The sequence below is a fragment of the Trachymyrmex septentrionalis genome, unplaced genomic scaffold (assembly GCF_001594115.1).
Source record: "Trachymyrmex septentrionalis isolate Tsep2-gDNA-1 unplaced genomic scaffold, Tsep1.0 scaffold134, whole genome shotgun sequence".
In the NCBI taxonomy this organism is placed as follows: domain Eukaryota; kingdom Metazoa; phylum Arthropoda; class Insecta; order Hymenoptera; family Formicidae; genus Trachymyrmex; species Trachymyrmex septentrionalis.
Window position 1 is genome coordinate 1345131 of NW_017304482.1, and position 16090 is coordinate 1361220.

The following is a 16090-nucleotide window of genomic DNA, read 5'->3' on the forward strand; positions in this document are numbered from 1 at the left end:
CACCGTAAGCCAAGAGGCAGACTTATTAGTTGAGTCAATGTCAGTCGCGGTATCGTGTAATCTGTGTCTATTTCTAATCAAATTTTTGATCCTATGATTGATGGAGTCAAAGATAAAGTCTTTCTCTAGTGGATAGTCATTCAGAAGTAAAATGTCAATGATGGCGGTCAAATTTTTTGTGTGAAACTTAAAGTCAGATAATAAAAAGGCTCTGTCGACTAATGAAAAGATAGTTCCTTTCTTCTGCGTCAATGGATGATTAGAATGGAAGTTTAAAAATCTACCTGAAAATATTGGCTTACGGTACCAATCGAAATTAAAGCGATTATTGTTGACAGACACAGTGACGTCCAAGAAATTGATCGTTTTTCCGCCTCTCTCTACGGTAAACTATAGGCGCGGATGGAATGCATTAAATCTCTCTAATAACACGTCGATCTGAGAGGGGGGCAACGCAGTACATATGTCGTCAACGTATCTATAATAGAACAGAATGTCCAAATTTACAGACATTAAGGACAATAGATAAAAAATGTTGCGTCACTGAATGTTATCGATTTATTATTAATTTTTTTTTCTTCTGTTGTATTCTTTTATGTTCTTTTATGCCTTTTATATTATATTCTTTTTACATCTGAGGAGGGCTCAATCCAGCAGCCGAAACTTGTTTGTTTTATAATTTATTATACACCGTTGTACTTTTTATTTTATTTTATGTTTCTTTGACTATTATCTTTAATTATATATATTATACGACGACTCTATTTCGCCATTTATTTTGTTTATTCTACTTTAAAGTGCTGTAACTTTGCAAAAATTATTGTAAAATGTTTTTTTTTTAATTAAAACTTGAGATCTCTACTTTAAGATACTGTGGCCAGATTTTAAGTTTAATGCACCTCTATCACTGTAACTCTCAAAATATGAGGGTGTGTTTGTCATATTAAAAATTAATATGTAAAGTTTAACCGAATATACAGACTTTGTAAAACTTTTTTTCGGAATGCCACTTGCAGTGATATAAAATTCGAACTTTTCCTTTAATTAAAAAAAAACCGAGTTGCTGCGATTTTTTATTTCCTCTAAATTTCTTACAATACATATACTCATATAGTAATTTAATAAAATATGAAATAAAATTAATAAGACATCAATAAAAGTGACATTTCGACAGTGATTTGAATTTATCTTGAAGACTTCTACAATATTATGGAAAAAATTGTATGTATACACTATTTAAAAAATTTAAGATGATTTTAACTTTGATTTCCTCATAAAAAAATTTTTTTTATCGCATGTTGACCGCGTAATCTCCCTGCGGTACACTTCGAGTAATGTTAATACCGGCGATACAATTTTTAGAAATTTTAGAGAAAAGACTAGAAAATGTACTATTCACTTCAAATCACTTAGTGAAAAAATTATAGCGTAATGGTTAAAAATCATTTTAAAGAGAAAGTGTTAAACTTAACTAACAAAAAAGAAATTTCTTATGACTTTAAAATGCTTTTTCAAACATTGCTTCGCAATCATTTTCCGCGGAGATATGTAAAATTTAAATCTGGTCCTTTCTAACGCTGATTTTAAATGACTTTAATAAAATTTTTGTTAAAAAGTAGTATGCAAATTTTAAAATAAAATAACATTGTCAAAAATCGTAAAAATTTAATCTTTTAAATAATATAAACGTCGTTTGTATACAATTTTTAATTCGCTACGTGAAACTTCGCAAATTTTGTTAAAAAATTTGAATTCAGCTGCGTACACATTTATTTATATTTATGTGTAACTTCACAAAATATCAATGAGACCGATTTTTGAAGTACAGACCTGAAAAGTAGATTTCAAGCAGTAAAATGCTTCTTTAAACATTTCGATACAATAATTTTTTATAAAGTTATTTTATTCTAAAATTTGCCTATTTTTGTAAAATGGAACAGGTGATCTTTTAAGAGGATTTACTGGAGTGACTAAATTCTCGAGACGTTGAAAATCTCCGAATTTACTAAACGGAATCAAAAATCCTTTTACAGGATTAAAGTAGACGTAAAATTTAGCGGTGCTGCAATAGATTTTATACTAAAATCGAAAAAAAGTTAAATACTTACATTTTTTTCAACTCGTAGAGCTATCACCTGTTGTAGACGTTTCCTTAATACAAAAATTATATAGCTCGAATATCAACCAAATGACAGTGCTATACCAAGCGTACTACGTGTACAAACAATACTAAGTTTATGAAACTAACTACTTATAAGATTAAATAAAAATTTAAAAAGATTTATATCGATCTGCAAATGACGCATACGAACGCTGAGTAGAAGACTCGGAATGGTAAAGCAATAATTGTGTCTATTAGTAGGTGTTCTTTCAAGAGAGGACGTTCCAATATATTAGATAAGGATAGATGTATTCGTTTGAGTGAGACACAACGATATATAATAAATATAAAAAATTAATGAAAAATGTCACTATTATCGAATTTGAAATTTAAAAAAGTCTGTACTATCGACCTCGATTAAGTTCGGCCGTCGCTTTAGCATCCCCTTAATTTTGTTGAGTAGTGTGTGTGTATATATATACTCGTATAATATATATATATATATATATATACAGAATGTTTCAGAATTCGCAGACACGGATTGCACAGAGTATGTGTCAAAAGAAGCAATTTTTTCCTCTGATAAACCTACGTTCAAACAGTATTCTTTAAATGAGAGCAATTTTAAGTCAACGAATAAGTACTCTACATTATGCATGGATCAGAGGTGACGCATGCACATGGCACGGCCCGGCGTATGAGCATGTACGTTATAATTTTACTATTTTGCTAAAGATTTTATAAAAACTATGCATGATATCTAAATATCACTATTTTAAATACAACTTATTCAAGAAGAGAATGTTTTCTAATTAATATCGTCAAAAAACGACTGAAAGTAATATAAATAGATTAGATACTTGTAAATAATTATGATATTTATGTACAGTTTTTATAAAATCTTTAGCAAAATAATAAAATAATGATGATAATAAAATAATGCTATACATGCTCATACGCCGAGCGGCGCTATGTGTGTGCACCTAATCCATGCGAAACATAGAGCGCTCATTCGTTAACTCAAAACTACTCCCATTTAAAAAGTTCCATTTAAACGCAATTTTGCCAGAGGAAAAAGTTGTTCTTTTGGCACATACAATTACGCTATGCAATCCGTGTCGCAAATTCTGAAACAACCTGTATATTAGACTGACAAAAAAAAGAATTTTTTTAATCGGTCTCTCAGCTCAAAAGATTCCATTTTATGTCAAAAGAATATCTACAAATTTTTATCAAAAAATATTAAGATTTAGAGATTATTAGTGAACAATTTTTAAATTAAAATGTTGATTTTCTTTAATATGTTGTCTTTAATATGTTTGATATGTTGCAAAAATGACTTATCCGGATTTTAAATGTGGTACTGTATTTTTCTTTGGTCATTAAACACGATATACTCATATATTCGCAATAATTCATTTAGCCCTAATAATGTGAAAAAATGACCAAATTCCGAAATTTTAAGATTTTGCCTAGGTTCTGAGCATTTAAATAGGCCGTCATTCCCCTCAAATTGTAAGTCTATTTACCCAAACAAAATCCAGTTGGAATTTTTCCGGGACCTCCTACAGGGCCTTTAAAAGTTGTATTTAACTAGATTAGAAAAAGTTTTTAAAGATAAAAAAGTTTTTTTACAAGATCTAAAGAATATCGCTTTGTATATTCTTTGTACATCTTCAAATCAAATACCTCAATTTGACAATAAAAAACTCTTTATTAGAAAAATGAAATGTGTACGTAATACAAAAAATATGATTTAATTAATTAAAATACACTTTAATTCATTAAAATTCATATCAAACAAAAATAGGAATGGAATTTCAATAAAATCATAATTGGTGATCCAAATAATTCATAATATATTATCGAAAATTTTGATAATAATGCAAATAAATTTCCAGAGAATATTTACGTATTAAATCTTGCAAATTTTCGTATTATACCTTACACAAATTGTTCCAACATTCACTCTGTTCTGTTTTGAATATGATAGGAGATTTTTGTCCTTATTTGATATAAGTAACTTATTTCAATTAATTGAATGATATTTTTTTTTTAGTATTATGTACTCAATTTTTTCTAATAAAGAGTTTTTTTATTGTCAAATTAAAGCATTTGATTTCAGGATGTTAAAACCACGAAACGATGTACTTAAAAACTTAAAAATTTTTTTATTCTTAAAACCGTTTTAAAATCCATAAAAGCAACTTTTAAAAGCTCTGTAAGAGGTCCTAGGAAAATTCTAACTAGATATTGTTCTGGGTGAACAGACCTACAATTTGAGAAGAGTAACGACCCATTTGAATCTTTCTAAAATTGACTTTTAACTCAAAATGTGATCATTTTTTCACATTAATAGGGCTATATTTTTTTAGACGTATATCACAGAGCTAAATGAATCATTGCATCGTGTTCAGCGACCAAAAAACATACAGTATCAATTTAAAATCCGGATTAAGCCATTTTTGCATCAAATCAAATATGTATTAAGGAAAATCAAAACTTTGATTTAAAAATCGTTTGTTAGTGACCTCAAAAACTGAATATTTTTTGATAAAAAAATTTGGGGATATTCTTTTGGCATGAAATGGAAGCTGAGGCTAATTAAAAAAAAGAAAATTTTTTTTTCTTTATTAATTTAATACATAGATATATTTATAGGTATATATTGTATAATATATGTGTATATACGTATTTACACATATATAAGATATATACGCCGCACCTAACAAAAACTTAATTTATTAAGTATTATTTACTATTTTTAAGATAAACAAACTTATATTAGTTCAAACTTTAACTGTCTACTATCATGAAAAAAATATTAAAAATTTGAAATACTTATTTTTCGTATTAAAAAAAAATTTTTTAAATCCCTTGCATTTTTGCCGTATATTCCACCCCTATGGGATATACGGCTACCCATAGAGAGAGGAAGGTATGTACGGTCATAAAAAATTTACAAATAAGGCTTATAAATAAGACATAAAATGACACAATAACTTACAAAACATGTTTACAAAGTTATATTAAGGAATAAGACTGATAAATATGTATATGAAATAATAAATAATAATTACAATCTTCCCAGATTTTATAAGTGTTATGACATAAGGTACATATTTCATATAATGCGTTTATTGCGTTCAGTGAACTGAATTCAAGCACACTTTGTATGCTTTGAGCATAAATCCCGCTAAAAATGCCATATACGAGTATCCCAAACATGGAATATACAAGACAACAAACTAAACAAAGAATACGAAAACAAGCACTTGTATTTGGCTACACAGCATGCTTTATTATTCCACACGTATGTATCACGAAATAATCACTAAGTCTTTTACACGTCCTACAGTAATCATTTTATGTAAATTATAATTTATGATGGCGCTACTAACACAGTGACAAATCAATTCAACTCACAATAATTTCATTAATATTAACAGTAAGAAACTGAAATCATAACACAATACTAATATAACATAAAGGCGTGTAACAGAATAGTTGCGGAAAATTACGAGGGTGGTCCCACAAATACCCGACCTGACGTACAGATGGCGGTTGTTGTATAAAAAAAATCACTGTAGGGGAAACCAACTTTCTAAAGCTTAACTATGAAGTTTGAAGACGCTACGTTGTTCAGTATTTGTTTGGCAGCCATCAATAGTGGACGATCTCGGTGAATTTGCAAAGATGAAAAAAATTGGTCATTGTTATGTGATACAATACTTTCATTTGAAAGGTCTTAGCCCAACCAATATCAAAGCCGAGCTAGATTCTACTCTGGAGGAGTCTGCTCCTTCGTTTACAACAGTAAAATATTGGGTGGCAGAGTTTAAACGAGGCCGTACGAGCTGCGTAGACGAACATTGCAGTGGTCGACCAAGTGAGGTGGCCATTCCAGAAATGGTGAAGAAAATCCACAAAATGGTATTGGGTGACCGTCGATTGAAAGTGCGCGAGCTAGCAGACATGGTAAACATTTCAAAAAGTGCTGCACATCGCATATTGGCTGAAAATTTGGAGATGAGAAAGCTGTGCGCAAGGTGGGTGCCGCGCTTGCTCACAATCGAACAAAAGCAGCGTCGAGAGGATGTTTCAATCGAGTGTTTGGCGATGTTTCGCAGCAACAAAGCCGAATTTTTGCGCCAATTCATAACCATGAATGAAACATGGGTCCACCACTTCACACCTGAAACGAAGGAACAGTCGAAGCAATGGACTGAAAAGGGGGAATCGGCTCCGAAGAAAGCAAAAACAGTTCCATCGGTAGGTCATGGCGTCAGTTTTCTGGGATGCGCGTGGCATAATTTTCATTGATTACCTTCAGAAAGGAAGAACAATCAATGGCGAGTATTATGCGAACTTATTGCAGCGTTTGGGTGATGAAATCAAGGAAAAACGGCCACATTTGGCGAAAAAGAAAGTGTTGTTTCATCAAGACAATGCACCAGTTCACACATCCATTATCGCGATGGCCAAAATCAATGAGTTAAAGTTCGAATTGCTTTCCCACGCACCCTATTCGCCAGATTAAGCCCCCTCGGATTATTTTCTCTTTCCAAACTTGAAAAAATGGCTCGGTGGTAGAAGATTTACCAACAATGAAGAGGTGGAGTCTGCGGTTAATGGCTTAATTTTGAGGAGTTCAACGGTTCTTACTATAAACAGGCCATCGAAGCTATTGAACATCGTTGGGAAAAGTGTATCGAGCTAAAAGGAGACTATGTTGAGAAATAAAGATATTTTTTCCCAAATTTTTTGTGTTTTCTTTCTATTTTTTTTTTACTTCTGCGACGTAAATCCCAGTAATTTACTTGCTGGAGTTACAATATAATATTAAATACCGGTATCAGTATCTTTAATTAAAATGTTCTTGTTATTATAAAAAGGTATATTTAAATAGTAGTAGCGAAAAATAAAAAATGTAAGCACTTATGATAATATGCAAATGCCTAAAAAATGTAATATAATTTATATTTATATTTTGCGATAATTCTAAACAATGAAAAATTTTAAACTTGTAACGTCAAATTTTTTCAAAGATATTTTAAATGATATATATCTAATAAACATATTAACATATTAATATATTTACCAAAATCGATTTGTTATTTAATTTAAGTATAACACAAAGTAATATGCTATCAAAATGTTAATTAACTGCTTAGTCCATAAACACTGTTCTATGAAATAGTTTATAAAATAGAATTATTATTTCAGCACTTTAAATTGATTGATTAGATGTATTACATACAATTTTTCATTGATGACGTTCAAGTAAGTTACCGTACTGGATACTGCGACTTTTCTGGAATTTTCTAGATAATGCAGTAAAGATCAATAACGAGCAATAAGATAATGACCATTTTATAGTCTAGTCGTAATTACAAAGAATTTTATGTTGCTTTTAGCTCTGTGATTAACAAAACAAATACACATTAGGGAATTATATTAATTCTTTGCAAACTATCTTATTCCCCACGAAAGTAATATAAGTACAAGAAAATGTTTTCTAAGTCATAATGTACTTAGTAATTTGTGAAATATAGATAATAATTACTAGAATATAGTTGGACATTTTTGCGAGGAAAAATCGTTACTTGTCATCACAAGATCATGATATATTTATGGAAGTCAACGAAAAGCAGAATTTCAAGAAGAATAATAAATTGCTCAAATATTGTGAGAGCAGCTTTTAATCCTAATAGAAATATTATACGTTGTCTTATAAACGCGAAAGGAACACAAGTAGATAAAGGTAAATGCAAATGTGAAGGTACATTTTATTCTTATCCTTTACACTATTGATCACCTTTACGCTATTGATTCCACAAAGTGTACACACACACACGCACACACACACACACATACACACACACACACACACACACACACACACACACACACGCACGCACGCACGCACGCACGCACGCACGCACGCACGCACGCACGCACGCACGCACACACACATATACTTTTTTCAATAATATTATATATACTATAATAGGTGATGAGTATAGAGTAACATCACGTAAAACATTATCAAGTTAAGTACACCAAGATTTTGTTACGAATAGAGGAAATCGATTTAGAGGCTATCGATATCGACATATCACTTTGTCTTTAGATAACATTTTTTAAACAAATACTAAAAATATAACTTTAGAAACACAAATGCAAACTATCAAATTATACAGCAGTTTTTATAATATTGTTTACAATTTTGCAATTGTGACCTTTTCAATAAGCAAAAATGTTCTTATGAAAAAATGGGCCTCAAAACTCATATAGTAGGCAGTGCCACATATATTCCTATGGACAAAAGCTAGAAATTTTCGGCCACATGAATATAGGGTGTTCTAAAAATATCAGGACACTTGAATATCTCGGAAAATACAAGTTTTATAAAAAAGTTTCAGACAAAAGATTTAAAAAGATTTATTTAATTATATATCTCATCAGTTTGACCTTAGGTGGCGTCGCCAAAATTAGGTCAACATCACATCGATTTTTTTGTATAGACCATTCTACTTTTGATTCCAGAATTTAAAGTTACAGTATCGCCAGCATTAACCTTTTGAAGTATACATTTTTCCTTACCTACGATTGACTTGAAAATTGGTACTCGGAGATTTTTGAGATTGCTGATTACGAATCTGAGGTCAAAATTCAGAAATTTAAAATGGCGAATCCAATATGGTGGACCTGAATTTAAAAAATAATGCAAATTTTATAAAAATACTACTGTGATCAAAAAGTAAGGTGAATTTTTAATTTAAACTTCCCGCGCTAATCGATTCGAGCAAACGTTTTTATTTTTATGTTGGTACTACTGTTAGTGACATCTGTGGCAAATTTCATGTCAATGTCATCATTAGTCATATAGTTACGCTTGTGTTTTCTAAACGACTAAAAATGATTTTGGCGATTTTTACAATGTCTGATTTTGCTGAGCAAAGAAGTGCCATTAAATTTTGTTTGCGGAATGAAATTTCGGCTGCGGAAACGTTCAGAATGTTGCAGAGGGCCTTCGGAGAATCGAGTATGTCGCAGAAAAATGTTTATAAGTGGTACAAAGACTTCAAAGAAGGCAGAGAATGTACTGATGACTTGGAACGCCCCGGACGACTATCAACGTCAATTGATGAGCAACACGTGAAGAAAATCAAGGAATTGGTGCTCGAAAATCGTCGATTGACAATTAGAGACCTTGTCGATATGGTTGGCATTTCATTTGGTTCAGTTCAAACAATTTTGAAGGATCACTTGGGCCTCACGATAATGCGCCGTCTCACACGGCATTGATTCTTCGTGAGTTTTTCGCCAAAAATTCCACTCATATCGTTCCGCAACCGCCTTATTCACCTGACTTAGCTCCGTGTGACTTTTGGCTATTTCCCAAACTCAAAAGACCGCTCCGGGGACACCGCTTTGAATCTATTGAAGAGATTCAACGTGAATCGCTGCGCGCTTTGAAGGCTATACCGGGAAACGACTTTTTGGCATGCTTCGAGGCATGGAAAAAACGTTGGCATAAGTGCATTGTATCGGAGGGGGATTACTTTGAAGGGGATCAAATTGATTTGGATGAATAAATAAAGATTTTTTATTTTATAACAAAATTCACCTTACTTTTTGATCACAGTAGTATATATCTAGGGGTTCTCGGGATCACTAATTACATCTAAATCCATGATTAGATTTTGGAAATACAAGATGGCGGATCCAATATGGCGACTAGAATTCGAAAAACAATGCTGATCCAGTATAAAGTCGGTATATGGATATTTCTGAAGTCACTAATTAATTACAAATTACAAATTAATAATTACAAATTCCATCTGATAAAACAGACGAAGACAAAAAATCGTTGACTCGAGGCAAATTTGTCAGACAAAAGTAAGATATACAAACATATTGCATATGACTCATAAAATGAAATCAATTTTCTCCAGAAAGTACTACTCTCAGTCAAATTCAGAAACACGAACGAGGACATGGCGGTTGTTGTCTTTATTTTTGTTTTTTATTCTTTTTGTTTTTTTTTAATTTTTAAAGTTTTTAATATTTTGTGATTTTTAGATTTTTTTCCCTCGTTATATATTTCTTGTGCTAATCCCTCATTCCCTTAAGATTTCTAAGTATGGTATGACATAAAACAATTTCTACTCAGTAATAAACATAATGGTACATCGCAAGAGTTACAGATTCATGACATTTTATTATAGTATCGGTTATTATACTGCAAAGAGCATATTGTTACCTCTGTTTGTCGATATGCACTGGCATTTGATGACCCTTTTCTCTCTACTTAAAGTTTGTAAGATCCAACGACCATGGACTGACATTTCCTTCCTTTTGGACTCGAAATTTTATGTCCGACCAGTTCGTTTAACAAAAATAATCTGAATTTTTTCAAGGTCAGAAATTTTTCATTGCCTTTCTTATCATATATGATGAATGAATTTACTTCAGTCAATGAAATGTTAGAATAATCTGAGCCATCATTTTTTAGATTTACGATCGATTTTATACGTTGATAATAAACATATAATAGCATTATCTACGTAGCCCATGTGTTTATTGTAATCGCAACACATTATAGGACAATCTACACATTTCTGAGATCCATTTTTCTGTCTGCAACTCACAGTTATTGTTTCACAAGAATCAATTATATAAAAAGTGCACAGGTTTTTTATCTATCTATTTGATCCAACGAACACTCGTATTAGATTCGTTTTGTATTCATATTCGTTATGACTCATTTTTTATCTGAAATCTCACTTTTCGGCAGTCTTGAATGATTATAACGTACGGTTCCACAAGCAAAGATTTCATCTTCCTTGAATGCAATCATAAGCTCAACGCCAGTGAAAAAATTGTCGAAGTAAAATGATGATCTTTGCCAACTAATTGACACGTGAGATCTTCCACGACTCGGGTTCCTAATTGTTTCGCAATACTTTCTGTTTTATCTACATAGTTGAAATTCGCATACGAAATTTGATTCGTCTGCGTGAATCTAACATTTGTATCCCCGTTTTATTGATTTCGCAGGCATATATTGCTTTAAGCTACTATGACCCTTAAATTTTATCATGGATTCATCAACAGACTGGTATACACTTGGTTTCCAGCAATTCTTGAAGGATTTATTGGACTAGTAGAGGTCTCAGTTTGTATAATTTGTTATAATCTGATGCACCTTTTTTAGATTCTACAGTATTATCAGAAATACGTATATTACTCAGGAAGAATCCGAAACGATTTACTGTCATCAGTGGCCTTATATACGGATTATTCAATTTTACATCTAATGATCAATAATCGCAGTACAAAAGTAATTTTTTTATTCCCACAATATTTATATTTAAAAAGATTAATAATTCATCCTTTGATGTGGTTCCTTACTTTTTGTTACTCTGTTTTAAGTAGAGATTCGTTTGTTCGACTATCAAATCAAGAAGATCCTGAGAAAAAAGGTAAAAAAATGTTTCTAATAATGATATTATATCATCTGGGATATTAGGCTCCAGTGAAGTTTCTTTTATTTTGTCTTTTAATTTCTCGTTTTTTGCAACTTATAGAAAATTTTCATCATCAGAAGAGTAGGTATATTTCATCTAAGGTAGGAATATTTTTCCAATTATCTCTACTGTGTCCCAAGAGGATCCTTCCGTGCGGATTAGTGGTATCGATTATCTTCAGTATCTGAATCACAAAGTCCAATCGACTCAGAATCAATCGAGATATCGGTCAATTCTATTTCGTCTGCTATGTTCCGCGAGAGAAAAAAATTATACTCAGCTAATAGAAAGAAGATGATGCCAAAACTTGAGAATCAAGAGGTTCAATGGTTTTTTATTGGTTCCTTATTGACTATTCAGTGGAATACCTTTCTCAAACATTTGTTGAAACCTTTTGTCATGTTCTTATGTCTATTTTAGCATGTAAAAAATTATTTCTCGTCGAGACAAAGAATATTCTGAGTATTATGGACTCAACATTGGAATTTTATGAATCGTAATGATTTCGATGATAATTTTCACCGTCTCATCAGAAACCGCGGAAATTCAAGCGACTCTTCTATTAGCCTCAAATTGTGGAATAACATATGGCATATAGGATATGATTAGTATTCCAATGTTCATTCATACGTTCTATCGATAATATTCTACTATTGGTATCGGAATTTCGCTAAGATCTGACGATTTTTCAAATAAGTCCACCATATTGTATCCGCCATCTTGGATTTTGGCCATGGATTCGTGATCAACCCCGAGAGAACCCCAGAAATACATTTTCATGAGATTTGTATCGACTTTTGAATTTTAAATCCGTCATATTGTATCCGCCATCTTGGATTTTGGAAATCTGACCGCGTATTCGCAATCAGAGAGCCAAAAACCCTTGAGTGGCGACTTTGGCGTGGAAACTCTGAAAACGGAGATGAAATGAATGAATTTTCTCCAAAAAAATTGCAATTTTTCAACGTTTGCTTATTTGTATAAACAAATTCACCCATGATTTCGAATTATTGCACATCAATTCTTATTCTTGAATGTATTAGGTCAATCGGAAAGTTCCGTCTGTTTTTTTGCAAAAAGTATGATTTTATTTAAAAAACAAAATGAAAAAATACCTCGCTCAAAATATTATTATTGTCCATCGTTAGCGATGACTTTTTCCCATCTTTCGGGCAGTAAGCGAATTCCGCGGCGAAAGAATGACTCATCTTTGGAGGCTCCACTCAGAGACCCATTCTTCATAAGAATTGAAGTGCGTGTGCCATCGATCGAAACAAGTGATAGTCGGAAGGGGCACAGTCTAGTGAATAAGCCGCATAGGGTAGCACTTTCCAGTGAAGTGCTTCTAACGTTCCTTTTTCCTTGACAAGTTTTGTGACGTGAGGCCGAGTGTTCTCATGAAGCAAAATCACTTTATGCTGTCTCGTTTCATATTCTGGTCGTTTTCCATGCAATGCTCGACTCAAACGAATAATTTGTTCTCGGTATCCCCTATGACTATTTGATGAGATTTCATCAGCTCGTAGTACACTGCACTCTTCTGATGCCACCAAATACAGAGCATTGCCTTCTCTCCGTGGATATTCCGCTTTGGCGTCGATGTCGATGGTTGGCCTGAAATCACAAATGATTTTTCGGCGTTTGGGGTTATCGAAATAGATCCACTTTTCATCGCCAGTCACAATTCGATGCAAAAACTTCTTTTTTTGTTGCCTAGCAAGCAGAATTTCGCAAATGATTTTTCACCTTTTAATGTTTCTTGGTTTCAACCCATTTTCCTTCCTTGTAGACCTTTCTCAACGCTTTCAAACGATCGGAAATAACAGATTGAACACAATTTAATGCTTCTGCAAATTGTTTTTGCATTTGATACGGGTCTTCATCCACCAATGCCTGTAATTCTTCATCTTCAAATGCTCTTGGCCGTCCAGAACGCTCTTTGTCCTCCATATCAAAATCACTACTTTTAAAATGTCAAAACCATTCTCTACATATTTATCGGAAGGAGCACTATCACTATAAACTTCTACAAGCTTTCGATGAGCTTCAGCTGCAGTTTTCTTCTCTTGAAGCAAAAGATTAACACTTCGCGCAAATGACTTATTTGGCCCAAATGTCGACATTTTCGATGCAGTAAAAAGCAATGTTATTAATGAGAACGTATACTTTTACATACTGAATTTTATTGACAGATAATAAAACTAAAAAATTAAGTTTGGTTTAGATATTAGAGTTATCAACAGTTCTAGCTACAGTTACTCGCCACTAAACGGACGGAACTTTCTGATTGATCTAATATAACTAATACCAAAACACAAAAAAAAGTTCGAAAATTGAGTGAAAATTACTCCAGTTAATTACTTAGAAAATGGTTATAAAAAAAGTGGTATTCCACAATGCCACCATGCTGCAAAGGATTAATAAAGTGTCCGACCGACAGCTAAAACCTCTTAAATATTGTTCAGAATTATGTCCTGAATAACATTTGTTAAGATAAAGGTCAATGAAAATTGTTTCTCTAATTTTCATTTTTACATAAAAATAAATTTTTAATGCAAAATAAGAGAAACAATCTGCAATGAGCTTAACGAATATTATCCAAAACATAATCCTGAACAATATTAAAGAGGTTATAGTCGGTCGGACACTTTGCGTAATGCTAAAGTCTTATAATAAGGCTTGAAGAGTACTGCCACTGATCTTCAAGCCTTATAATAAGAAAAATATTTTATGGAAATAATTTTATATATAATGTATTGAAAAGATCTTGACATCAGCTATTAGATTTTGGAATCAAAAGTAAGGTGTGCCATTTAAAAAAATCGAAGTAACCTTCGAAAAAAATCGATCTGATCTTGTCCACCTAAGATCAAACTGATAAAATCAGTAAATATATTTTTTTAATCCTACAACTTTTGTTTGGAACACTTTTCTGTAAAATTTATATTTTTCGAGATATTCAGATGTCCCGACCTTTTTAAGACATCCCGTGTATGTGTGATCGTCAATTATTTGTTCGTTCGGTGTGGAGTGTGGGCTTAGAGTGCGTCCAGACTATCGAGCCAAATCGCGAACCGAATCCCGAAGCAAACTTTCGACCGAGCCGCAAGCCGAACTGCATAACGAGCTTCGAATCAAACCGCAAATCGCGAGTTGAACCTTAAACTAGTCCTCGAGCCGAACCTCATGACAGTGATACGAATTCTGGGCCGCTTGCAGCACGCAATCCGCAATCAGCGGTTGGTGGCCTAGTGCAATCAGTAGCAACACAAGCACGAGCCCGCGTCCGTGTGACTTAGTAGTTAGATACGTGTGCCGACTATATCGCTTTAATCTTTTCGCATTACTTTCGCATTACTTTCTCATTCCCTGATCATAATTCCCCATCATAATTACCCCTTGCCTTGTCGGCGCAATGAGAGCGAGAGAGAGCCTGGGGGAATTATGATGGGGAATTATGATCAGGGAATGGAGATCCGGACAACACAGAATTCGAGATGCATTAATCTAGGACGTAAACAACGTATGGAACATGCTTTGCGACCGACCTAAAATATGTCAGTATCTAGCTCAGTCAATGAGGATCTGATTACAACGGGTGATTGACAATAATGGCTACTAAATCTCCATTCCCTGACCATAATTCCCAATAAATTTTTAATAGGATTTAAGTTAGGAGACTTACAAGATCAATCTATTTTTTTCATCTCGGGATAATTATTGAACCAATTTCGTGTCACATGGGCATTGTGAACAGCACTGTTGTCCTGTACGAACATAATGATCGGATATTGGTCTGCTAGAAATCTCGCTCGTACACTGGGAAGCATGACTGTATCCAAAATGTCTACATACTCTACTGCTATCATGCGTGTCGTGATCTAGTGAAGTTCTATCACACTCATGCTTCCCCAAAAACTGCACGAGATTCTACCACTGTGGTGTTCTTGCCTACATACTGTGGCTGAAGAAAAGACCTATAATTTAAAAAAAAGCATCATTATTTTTGCGATTAAGGTATTGATATTGTTAGGCAATTGGAGCAAAAATATAAACATTTTATGTTTTTAATATTTTTACAGTAACTTTTATCTCCAATGTCTGTTCTGAAACATGTAATAGTATGTATAAATTATATAAATCTTTATTCAGCAATAAGAAAAACCTACGTCGATTTATGATTTACTCTCTTAAGCATTAATTTAATTCTACTAACCTCATTTTTAACATGGTGCCCTGAAATACTTTATGATTAGACATCTGGAATTATTTTTCTGTGCATGTCTCCAATAAACCACTTCTCGTCACAAACACTGCGTTGTTAGCTATCCTTTCTTATATTTTATTACTGTGTAAGAAAAACGGACTACAAAGTATATTTTCTTATATGCAAGTATAAAAGCAATTATATTTCTTCAAAACTACAACTTATTTGATATATTAAAAGCTTCGA